General features: G+C 41.8%; 1 long non-coding RNA gene across 1 annotated transcript; it reads left to right on the plus strand.

Annotated features, from left to right (window-relative positions):
• Nucleotides 1–244: 244 nt before the first annotated feature.
• On the plus strand, nt 245–6,939 carry LOC308056393. The gene is made up of 2 exons (XR_013924811.1): nt 245–4,185; nt 4,587–6,939. It is a non-coding gene; the product is annotated as an uncharacterized lncRNA (long non-coding RNA).
• Nucleotides 6,940–11,841: the final 4,902 nt, after the last annotated feature.

Raw genomic sequence — 11,841 nt, forward strand, 5'->3', positions numbered from 1 at the left:
ACACCCAAAGTCCACATGGCTTGAGTGACAAATTTTGAATGAGGAGTCAGTAAATTACTTCAGAGAGAAACTTCAGTTTCAGCCAGTCCTGAAGATTTCCAGAACCACATTTTAATTTCCTTGATGGCTTCACCGGGGGGGGCGGGGGGGGGGGGGGGGGGGAGAAGAAGAAAAAAAAAAAAAAAAAGGAAAGGCATCACACACACACACAACACACACACACACACACACACCCCGGCAACCTATCAGTTGGAATTCAGAAGAGCCTTTAGGCTTTGGTCTGCAGAGACCACAGCAATATGGCCTCAAGTACAATCACACAAGAAAAACATCTAGCTGGTCATTTCTCTAGTTCCTCCTTGCTGGGTGCCTGGATTGCATTGTGGGATCACAATGAATGTGGTGGGAACACAATAGTATTTTGGCATGCAAATAGGTAGGGGAGGAATCAAGGAAATAAGGAGGGGTTGCTGATGGCTAAAATGTCCAACCTCTGCCTAATTCTTCCTCACGTGTTCTCAGTCACATTCCGTTCACAATATCAATTCAAATACAAAGTCAATTACATCAGTATTTTGTATGAGAAATACAGGAATGCATGTATTTATGACCACACACACACAAAACCCCACTTTTGTGAGTTCTCAGAGGTATTCAGAAAGGAACTGCTCCTCCTGCCCACAATGTTTCAGCTCATAATATCAAACCTATTTAAGTTGGGTATATGTTTTCCACAGTCAGTGTAAAAAATGGACGAGATTTTTGAGATGTTTTCCTACAAAGGCAGACGTCTCTGTGTTGGACTCACAAATGACGTTGTTCAAAATGACAACTCATTAAAATACTTACTGTCTCTCATTTATTAATTCTTGCCCCTCTCCTTGACCAGTTTTCTCTTCTTCCACCTTACTCTTCCTCCTCTGCATGTGCCAATTGAAATGGCAGGCAATCACTGGATGCTGTCCTTCTCTATGGAGCCGAAATTGTACCCTTAAAGATGGTAACAGCTTCGTTCTTGCCTCTGATGGGAACATTGCAAAGGAAATGTACTATCAATAAGATAAATTTGTTGAATTATTTCTAATCTGTCCTGAGTAAAGAAGAAGGCACCCTCATTGCTGCCCCATTTTCTTCTTTTCTTCATCTTCCCAGAACAGTAGCTCTCTCAAGTATTCTCCCTTTTTCCATTATCAAGGTGCAGCTGAGAAACAAAAAGACAGGAAAGAAAACAGAGCATCGTGGCTTTGAAGCAAAGTAGCTTCACATTCTGCTTCTTCAAAGTGACCCACATTTTATAAGTTAACTTCAAAGAGTTTTCACTATGTATCATACATGAAACAGTAATTGCTCCATGAATTAAAACAATGAGAATCCATCTCCTTTCAGACCAGACTGCTTCCCTGGCAATGCTATTGTGGTGTTTAAAATGCAAGAGAATCATAAATGGGACAGAAAACTGCATTTGTTCTCACAGGGTGGTGCCACTGATTTCCGTGAGACTGCTTTTTACAGAATGCATGACACCGTGAATGCAAAAATTATATAATGCTTAGGCATTCATTAGTGTGATAGCATTGGATTTTTTATGCCCAAACCAGCAGTAGTATATGTCACATACCCTAAGGAGCACAGTTTGTACATTTGGTGGTTTAGAAGTTATTTTTCTTCTTTACTTCTTTGGATTTCCTCCAAGTGGCAGTTCACAACTGTCCTTGCAACTAATTGCATCATCTCCAAGGACGGTGAAAAGAACTGGACAAGGACACTCTTGAATCTCTCCCTGTGCCCTCATTCACTCTCTGTCCTTGTTTCCGTTAACAGGGAATCCATAGCTGTGAGACAGGACCATCCAACAAGGCAGCCAGCTTTTAACTGTCGAGGTACAAAATACTGGTCACTCCTTCCCGCTGGTGGTGGGAAAGAGGGTGTTTTGGGTATCTTACTGGTAGGCATGGCCTAGAATTATTTGGGTGTGATAACATGTTATATTTCTTGATCTTGCAGCTAGAAATCTATTCTTTCTTGTCCTCCCTGCAATCGGTTGTGCAGATACAGTATGCAGCAGGCTTATACTTAGAACATCCTGCAAGCAATCATTGCGGACCATCTGTTCTGATTGTCTTTTTGCCATCTTTGGAGAACTAGCCTGATTATCCAGTTGCTTCACCAGGAACATCTAAAGTAACGACGGTGAGAAGCCAGGCTATGAAAATGCAATTGCTAAAACCCCTACTGGAAACACAGCACACAGGTATCTCATACCTTCACTTGCAAAAAGATATTTTATTGATATTAAGACAATCTCAGCGCTAAGGGGAATTCCAGACTCTTGGGCTTAGTTCTAAGGATTTCAGGGAGAGAAAGAGACTGAATCCCCTTTCAAGGAGCTGCCAACCTTCAAGATCTACCAAAAAAGCATCGGCATTGCTAGAAAGAGTTCCTTGTTGCCAGACACCTCTAGAGAAGCCGTGCTCAGTTAACTCATCACTGGTGAGCACTTTTAACTGGAACAGTTTACAGGTAAGCTCTAGATGCCTGTTTTGTTAAAATCTTTTATAAAGATGACTCCATCACTACAGCAGGTTATTTCCTGACACAGAAGGACGCTATGGGAAAGACCAGTTGTTCAGCTCTGGAAGAGATCCTGATGATTAATTGTTGCAGAAGGCAACAAGAAGCCATCCAACCCAAGAGTGGGGATTGCTTCTTGTTCCGAAGTGGACATAAGGCAAGGTCCTCTTCACAGCCCCATCAGGGCCCAGTTGCTGGGGTGCACTCGTAACAGCTCAGCTGCAGCCCTGACTTGTGTTACCTTTCAGGCCAGTCCCAGAAAGCACCTCCAAATTCTAACTGCTTCGTTCAGAGGAGAACTTCACATTCAAGGCAGAACTTAACTTTCAGTCTAATGTGGAAGGCACGCTAACAAACAGGATGCCGATTCAAAAAAATCAGAAAGGAAATCTGAGAATCTCTTCTATTTACACATACACTACCTTTCTGTTTTGTTGACTTGGGAGAGGGGAAAATAGTGAAGCAGGTGATTAAAACACCCCATGGAGGCAGCGAGCTGTGAGCAAGACTCAAATTTTAAGATGTTGCAGGTTTAGTCCTTATTTTCATATAGACTTGTGTCACGAATGCTTGGCTTAGGTTAAGTTGCTTAAAGAATCACCATCGAAGGTATGAGTGAAATAGTTTTAATCTGAGTTTGTGGGAGTGTGACTTCACAAAGTTTGATGGCAAGTTTCACTCTATTACTTATTACACGGATAGAACACACAAAGGGAAATCAAATTAAAAATCAAGCTAAAAGAAAAATCAAATCCAGTTCAAATTAAGCCAAAATGATATATACAGAGGTTTAAGGCATAAAGGGTAAAGGAGACCCTATCATTGAGTCACAAGGTTCAGAGTGGACCCCCTTGCTTTCTTAATGCTTCCATAGAGTTTTAGTGCAGCTAGATCTGATCTTAGTCTCAGACTTGGTCAACGGTTTATGTTTAATAGAAAAGGTATAAAGAGTAGGAAAAAAGAGTAAAAGAGTCACATCTTTTAAGTCATGAGGTTCAGAATGGACCCCCTTGCTTTCTAAACTCTTTATAGATTTTAGGTGTGGCCAGATTGAATCCTAGTCTCAGACTTGGACAACGGGTTGTATCTAGAGGGTATACAGGGAGTAAGATTTTATACACAGTTTGAAGTTGGTCACAAAATTGTCATAGCACTTAATCATCAATTAATTTAACATTTACAGAGCAATTCAATAGGATTTGTTTCAATTATAACAATGATTTAATTACAGATCTGAAATGGTAATACAGTATCGGTTATGAGGTATCTAAATCAATTTGAACGCTCTGACACATGCACACAGACAAAAAGGAATAGGTGTATAGAAATACATGTATAAATGTACAAAGGTTTACCTATTGATAGTCCCACTTGAGTTCAGTGAAATACTCACGATGAATGCCTTTGCATTTCTTACTGGCGAAGGGTTGAGCCTTGAGGAGCAGGAGTATCAGCCCAGGCTCTGTTGTCAGCTTTCAGCAACAGTGCCCCTAGTACGGCAGCCTTGGGAGTTCACAAGGTCTGCGCACCACCCCACTTGGAGGGAGATGCTGGCTGCAGCCTGCTGTGCTCCAGGACAGCTCAAAGGGTCTGACTTGGACCACTCTTTATAGGGTTAGTGTTGCAGAATGGCTGTGTGATCACGGCCATGACTCCCTTAAAGATCTTTGTGAAACAAAGTTAGCGTAAGTTAGCTGAAGCAGGCCTTGCAGCTGTGCTGAGGCATGCTGATAAGGAAGCTGAGAAAAACACTGACCTTGTGCCTAATGCTGTAAATAACTTTGAGGAATTCGCGTAGACAAGAGAGAAAAAAATATATGTAGCTAGCTATCCGCAGAAACCGCAAGTAGGAGGACGTATGAAAATGTAACCCTTTAGAGCTTAGCCAATTAGCAGATGACTTGTAGGCATAATTAACTGGAACTGTATATAAGACATAGTCGCGCCGTAATAAATGGAAGCTTGCTTTATCACTCACATTGAGTCGGCTGCTCGCTTCCCCTCGCTCGTCGCAGGTTGGAGATGATTTGCTTTGGTCATCCATAAATTTCCACCCTGGCCTTGATCTGCATTGGTCAATTGTCAATGACAAAGGTACCGTTCCACTCAGGCTACCGTTCAGGTCAACAATGTCCCAGAGCTGTCAAGGGATGACTGATTATGGTTCTTGCTTCCACCTTGGCCAGGCAACGGGAATTCTGCTCCCCACCTTAGTCATGCAAGTGTTGTTGGTACAATCAAGGGGCACCTAATCATCCAACTCTTTACTCAAACACCAAGGCCTAACTGGGACTCCTGAGGTCATAGAGTGGCACCTCCCTGGGAAGGGGGTGAAATGCACTGCCACAACTGGCTGATCTCAAATAATTACGCACACTCCACTGCAGGAAATCAGCCAGAAATCTGCCTGTGTACAGGACAACCTAGAGATTAACTTAGAAATGGAAGTCAACGCAGAAATGTCTCCCCTCATCCCTGCACTTTCCAGCAGTTCAGAAGCCTGTTCCAATACAATGTCATGCTGTTGAGGCTGGTGATTTCCCAAGGCAGGCAGTGATATTAATCAGGTCACTACCACAATTCATCAAGGGCAGAATGCTACAAATCAGAACAGGGCATGTTTTCTTCCCCTTCTGCTGCTGCGGAGCTAGAAAAGAAGTCTCAAAAGCCAGCTACCCTAGGAGGTATAATTTTGAAACAAGAAAGAAACAATTGCTACATGGCAAGAGAAACCTTTAAGCACATCAGCAGCCCAGGCTGGTATGTGGGCATGGCAGACTGAAAAATAAAACACACAGTGAGGAAGCCTTGCAGCTGAAGTACTTGAAAGGGCATGGTCAAGAGGATTAGACCCAGAAGAACCACTCTGCTATGATTCTCATCCAATCTGTGCAAGGTAAACTGTAAGAAAACTTTCTTTTTCCCCAATCAAGACATGCTTCACCTGACAATATATTAAAAATAACAAAAAGCATTTCTGAAACTTACTGCCAGAATAACCACACACAAAATGGTGTCCTTTATCTTGTTTTTCATAGCATCATTTTCTGCATCCAACTTCCTGCAGGCATGCAAGACTCCTTATGATAGAAAACCATCAGTTATCAACAGCAGAAGAAGGAAAATGAAGCATAAGCATCCTTATGGATAGTCTATAAGAAGGTTACTTTAGAAAGTTCCAATATGTGCACCACTGCGTTTTGCTGGAGGCAGTTAGGCCAACTTCAATATTTGTATCTATCTTATCAATTAGGTTCTGTCATCAGTAATAGCTAATAGGGACCCTTCAATAGCTCAGGCAGTCAAGCACTGTTTTATCAGAAGGAAAACTTGAAATAAGTTCACTTAGTGCCCTATGCATCGAGGTTAGAGCTTGTACATGGTGTCTGCGGTACAAACGAGCAAAAGGCTTTCAAAGCTATGCATAGAAAAGTTTTTCTCCTTTGCATTCAGAACAGACTGTTTAAAAGGGGAATGAAAACATTTTCCCCACCTGCAAGAATTTTTGACAAGCCAAAATTTCAAACCTTCAAAGAAGCTTGAAAAGCAAAAGTCTTGTTCAAATCAAATGAAAGTGAGCCAACAAGTACTTGGTTTCAATAATCCTGAAGACTTGATATATTTCATCTGCAGTACTTTGCGACGAGCGAGGGGAAGCAAGCAGCCGACTCAATGTGAGTGATAAAGCAAGCTTCCATTTATTACGGCGCGACTATGTCTTATATACGGTTCCAGTTAATTATGCCTACAAGTCATCTGCTAATTGGCTAAGCTCTAAAGGGTTACATTTTCATACGTCCTCCTACTTGCGGTTTCTGCGGATAGCTAGCTACATATATTTTTTTCTCTCTTGTCTACGCGAATTCCTCAAAGTTATTTACAACATTAGGCACAAGGTCAGTGTTTTTCTCAGCTTCCTTATCAGCATGCCTCAGCACAGCTGCAAGGCCTGCTTCAGCTAACTTACGCTAACTTTGTTTCACAAAGATCTTTAAGGGAGTCATGGCCGTGATCACACAGCCATTCTGCAACATTTCCCCCTTTTTCTCTTTGCGCAAGCAAAACTTGTGCAGTTACACGCTCGAGTAATTTTCGAATACAAGAGAGAGCACAGCTTAAACATACGAGTGCAATGCTAACAATTATTACTATAAGCAACACACTTTACAACAGCCCTTTTAAACTACCAGAAGACCGCCCTAATAATAGAGCACCATAACTTTGTCCATTAATTATCAGAGGTCCTCGGACACGAGTTGCAATTTTTTGTGTTCGGTTGTCAATTAATGTTGTATCTACTGCTGTTGCCAGGTCCAGGCCGAGGCTCCCTCGGGTGGCGGGTTGTAACACGGTGTCTGTCGATAAGAGTTGGTCATGTCTCCTGGAGGGGGTGTCGTGAAGGTGACAGGAGTCGCGATTGGGGTCGACGCGCTGCGGCTCCTCGCGCTCGGTTTCTCGTTTCCCGTCTGCCGACAGACGTTGGTGTTGTGGGTTCCTTGCTGACAATTTCGGCACCACAGTTGACGTTGTCGACATCGGTCACGGGTATGTCCTGGCTTCCCGCATCGATAGCAGAGGAAGTCTCGGCGCGTGGTGGTCACTGGCTTCGGGGGCGCGGTAGCCCCAGGGGGGCGCAGAGGCGCAAGCGCTGCAAATGCCTGACTTTGGGCTTGCACTAAATCTCTCCCTACTGCTTGGATTGCTTCCACTAGCAAGGCTTGCTGACCTACTGGCACCCGACTCATTCGCTCTAGCATTGTTTCTACAGAAGAATCTAAGGGCAGGGTTACTAAAATGCCTTTGGTGTCACTGTTAGTATTCTCCAGAATACACTGGCACAATAACGGCCCTTTCATAAAGTTAGGTGTATCTGGTGGGCTCACTGTGGAGGCCTGACTCATTCACTGTACTACGTAACTGACTTAATATTTTCCAATCAAAGCCTCCCAGGTTCCCTGTCTTTGGTTAGCGGCATTCATCTGATACGTTACAGGGAAAGCTTGTAGGGGGTTGTCTTGATCAGCAATATAAAATATTCCCTGAGCAGCCGCTTCTTGTGCTATTTTTTGCCAATTAATGTGCGTAGAACGCACCAGTTTCTTTACTGTTTTTTTTTTTTTACCTTTTTTTTTTTTTTTTTTTTTTTTAATTTTTTATTGACTGCCCACTGCTATTTTCTTCCTCAGCAGCACTTTCGTCAAATGTGTCCCCGCCCTCTGGCCCCCCCGAGGCTACTGTGCCGGAGGGGGGGGGCGGGACGGACGGACGGACACGAAGGGTCTATAGGTGGTACAGACAGCACTGTTTGTGATAAAGAGGGTATTGGAATGTGATTTTCACACAGCATAATTTTTCCTGCATTAGGATCTGCGCTTGCAAGTCGGCTTGTTACTGCCGCAGCAAGGCGCTCTGCTTGATATCTTTTTACACAATTAGTTACTTCATGCCATGATTTCATCAATTCTTAGCAACTTTATCATCATCAATTACTAAATCCCATAAACAATCTCCATAATTACGCCATTCATCTACTTCAAACATATGCTCAGGATCTGTAAAATATCCTTTCGCTTTACCCATAGTAATTAACCTGGCCAGATCTTTTAAAGGGCCTACTCCCCGCTTTTCTAAAAAGCATCATAAAAGTGCTACCTCTTTTTCCATAGCGCGCTTAAAACAGTCCTTTTCCTTGATTAAGATGCAGCCTTTTCTCTGGGTAGACACTCACGGACGGCGAACCTTTCCTTGATTAACGTCAGTTCAAGCACGGATCGAGTTACGATGCCTGCATCAGTCGATCTTCGCTCCCTGGTCGCTGCTACCAGTGCTTCTCCGTCCTCGCTGTCCGGTGAAGAACAAGGATTGGGGGTCCTTTGTTCGGGCGGCACTTGCGACGAGCGAGGGGAAGCAAGCAGCCGACTCAATGTGAGTGATAAAGCAAGCTTCCATTTATTACGGCGCGATTATGTCTTATATACAGTTCCAGTTAATTATGCCTACAAGTCATCTGCTAATTGGCTAAGCTCTAAAGGGTTACATTTTCATACGTCCTCCTATTTGCGGTTACAGCGGATAGCTAGCTACATATATTTTTTTCTCTCTTGTCTACGCGAATTCCTCAAAGTTATTTACAGCATTAGGCACAAGGTCAGTGTTTTTCTCAGCTTCCTTATCAGCATGCCTCAGCACAGCTGCAAGGCCTGCTTCAGCTAACTTACGCTAACTTTGTTTCACAAAGATCTTTAAGGGAGTCATGGCCGTGATCACACAGCCATTCTGCAACAGTACTTGCTATAGATCATGTTTCAGCTCCAAATAAGTGTTTGTTCTGCATACTCTGAACACTGTTCTTTAAACTGGAATCTTTGCTTTTACACTTTTTTTTTGGTAATGGCAATCTTATTGAAAGGGCCCTTTATGCCCAATCAGCTTGTGTTTTAATGACTCAAGTATTCTCCTCTGGAAAAGTAATGTGAAAAATATTCAGCCAGCTGTGCTTCTATTGATGTGACTGAAGGGTACCTTCTTGCAAGGCTGACCTTCTGAAATGTTCATCTTATAGGATATTGAAGGAAATCTTCTACATTGACTAAAATGGGAGGAAATGTAAGTACCTTCTTCTTGGCACAGGCCTGACAATTACCTTATCAAATATTGACACCATTAAAGATATAGTTTAAAAGCGCAGCACTATCAGGTACCTAAAAAATATTTTGCTTTATAGAGGTACGTATTTGCTTTGGTTGCACACTGTTGTATCATTAGCAGTCTCTAGGGTACAGCTTCATTTACTAAAATGTGGATAGAGCACATCTAGTGACTCCCCCAGAGTTCTGAAATCAAATGCCATGCAAAACAAAATTGCTCAATTATTTCTTTGAATATTTGATACTGTTTGATAAATGTGCACTGTATTTGAAAATAGCAATAGGGCAAACATGCTGAGGAATATCACTTTAATGGTGGTATAATGTTACTGTAAAGGGCAGAATCAGGTAATGGAGCCATTAGATTTTGACAGGAACATGCTGGCATTACACCACATCACCTACACTTCGAAAGAGCATTGCCTTCCTTGATCTTTCTGACTCAGTTCTTCAGGATTTTTTTATCTGGGTCCTTTCAATTTCCTTCTCATTTTCTTCAAAACTCAAAAAGGAAGACACTACAGTATAAATTACTCCATTGTTTTCCTCAGATATTTCTTTCTTTCTCTGAGTAATCACTATCCACAAAACCTTGGAATACCTTCGTAGCACAGTGGAAAAAAATAAAAGAAAGAATCAGAAGACGAGTTTAATGTAACAAGCCTCTAAAGCTCTATTCTTCTGCTGAGGTTTGGAAATGTGCAGAAAAAAGGAACACCGCTGTTAACTTTATTTCTAGGGTTTGCTATAAACTGCAGTTCTGTTCTAGGAAAAGAGTCTGCTCAAACCGCAGCTTTTTAATGTCCTTTTATGTCTTCAATTAATATATCATTTTCATGTATTTTCTTTAAGTAAAAAATACCAAATAATTGAAATATTAATCACCCAAACATGTGAAATAGCAACATTGCACGAATAACCATGTTTTATGATTTTTTTCTCAGTTCACTGATCATATAGTTTTTACAAATTAATTGATTGATAAAATAAAAAAAGCTCATAAGTATAAGAAAATGAGATTATTTTATTTTCCTGGCTTCTGAAGTCTCAAATTTACTCTGTGATCAATACCTTCCCAGCGTACTGGTGTCGTCCCCGCCCCCCCCCCCCCCCTCCCCCGCCCTGAGAGAGGACAGGAGTTACACAATTCTGCATATGACAAAGTTATTAGATGGCCAATCAGGATAAGGATATCAAAGGCTATTTCCAATGAGAACTAGGTAAATGTGTCCTAGTTTTGCAAATCTTTGAATTAATAAAATGGCCAAGCTATGTTTCAGCAAGAAAGAAGAAAGTGAGAGGATGATCAGAGGATCCCTGGAAGCCTGCTGATTAATGGTCTTTTCCAATACCTAAGTCACTATTAATTTAATTCTCAAGCATCCATGGTTTAAATGTATATTTGACTTAAGCAATAATAGAAGACAGTAATAGAGGAGTTGTAGATCAGCTGATTAATCTCCTATATAGCCTCTGACTAAAGGAATTTAGGAAACCTGTGGGAAGACCTACGGGATTATGGAAAGAAAGTTGACTGGCTAGCTGAATCCCGACTATGGACACCCTGTATTGAACACTGTAATTAAGGTCTTTATAGGCAATGTAATGATGGAGGTTCTCAAACTTCAAGTTGATACACCAGAAAAGTATCCAGAAATTTGGACACTGAAGTAATTGGACCATCATCTTGGGTCTAATTTGGTTGTCAATACAGGAAAACATCTTTTTTCTGGAATCCTAAATCTTTACAGCATTCAAGAACCACACAAATTTCTGTTCTAAATGGAATAGGCAGGTTTGGACAGCATGGACACTTACAGAGCTCTCACAAATGCTACCCATATTTCCTGGCTTGAGCAAGATTAACTGCACAGGAAGCCAGGATCCACACCCGGGTTTAGTATTTCTGATCACAGCTCTAACATCTGGGTCAGTCGGCTGGATTCAAAGGGCAGAATCACAGACACACGCACAGGAGTGCAGGACAAGGGAACACCTCTAAGATGCAAAAATGCTTGTCTTTTGAACACGAGCTTTGGATTTCCTTTTAACCAAAAAGCTTCAGCTTCTCCAACTTTGAAATCTGAGAGAAACTTTAACATAAATGGAGGAAATATTTCATTCTGAAGATAGTATTTTTGCTAGTAATGGGCGCCTTTCTTCCACAGCCTCATTCCAGTGAAATGTCTGCTTGAGGGCACCTTAAGAAAGACGCTGGAGCACTTAGCAACACTAAAGCTGAGGGATGAGCTTTTTATCTTCTCAACATAATAAGTTAATGCATGAAAGAAGAAAATTACTTCAGTGTTGTGCAGAATTCTAACTAAAATCTTCAGAGATGTGCTAAAATAATTTTCATGAACAAATGATACATATAAATAGAGGCGCTGATGATTTCAAAAGAAGCGACCACTGGCAAAATTTCAGCAGCCAGACTCCATCCTATTTGGAAGTCAATGGTAAAATTCTCAGTGGTGCCAGTGAGGACAAGGTCAGGCCAACAGCAAATGCTTTTGAAAAGTGTGCCCTATGAAATCCCCACTGACTGTGCGACTCTGCCATACAGAAACGGCACTCAGTGAACTCCTTGGAAAAGATCAGGAAAAGAAAAATAACCTGTGAA

This window comes from Falco punctatus, assembly GCF_963210335.1.
Source record: "Falco punctatus genome assembly, chromosome: Z".
NCBI lineage: Eukaryota > Metazoa > Chordata > Aves > Falconiformes > Falconidae > Falco > Falco punctatus.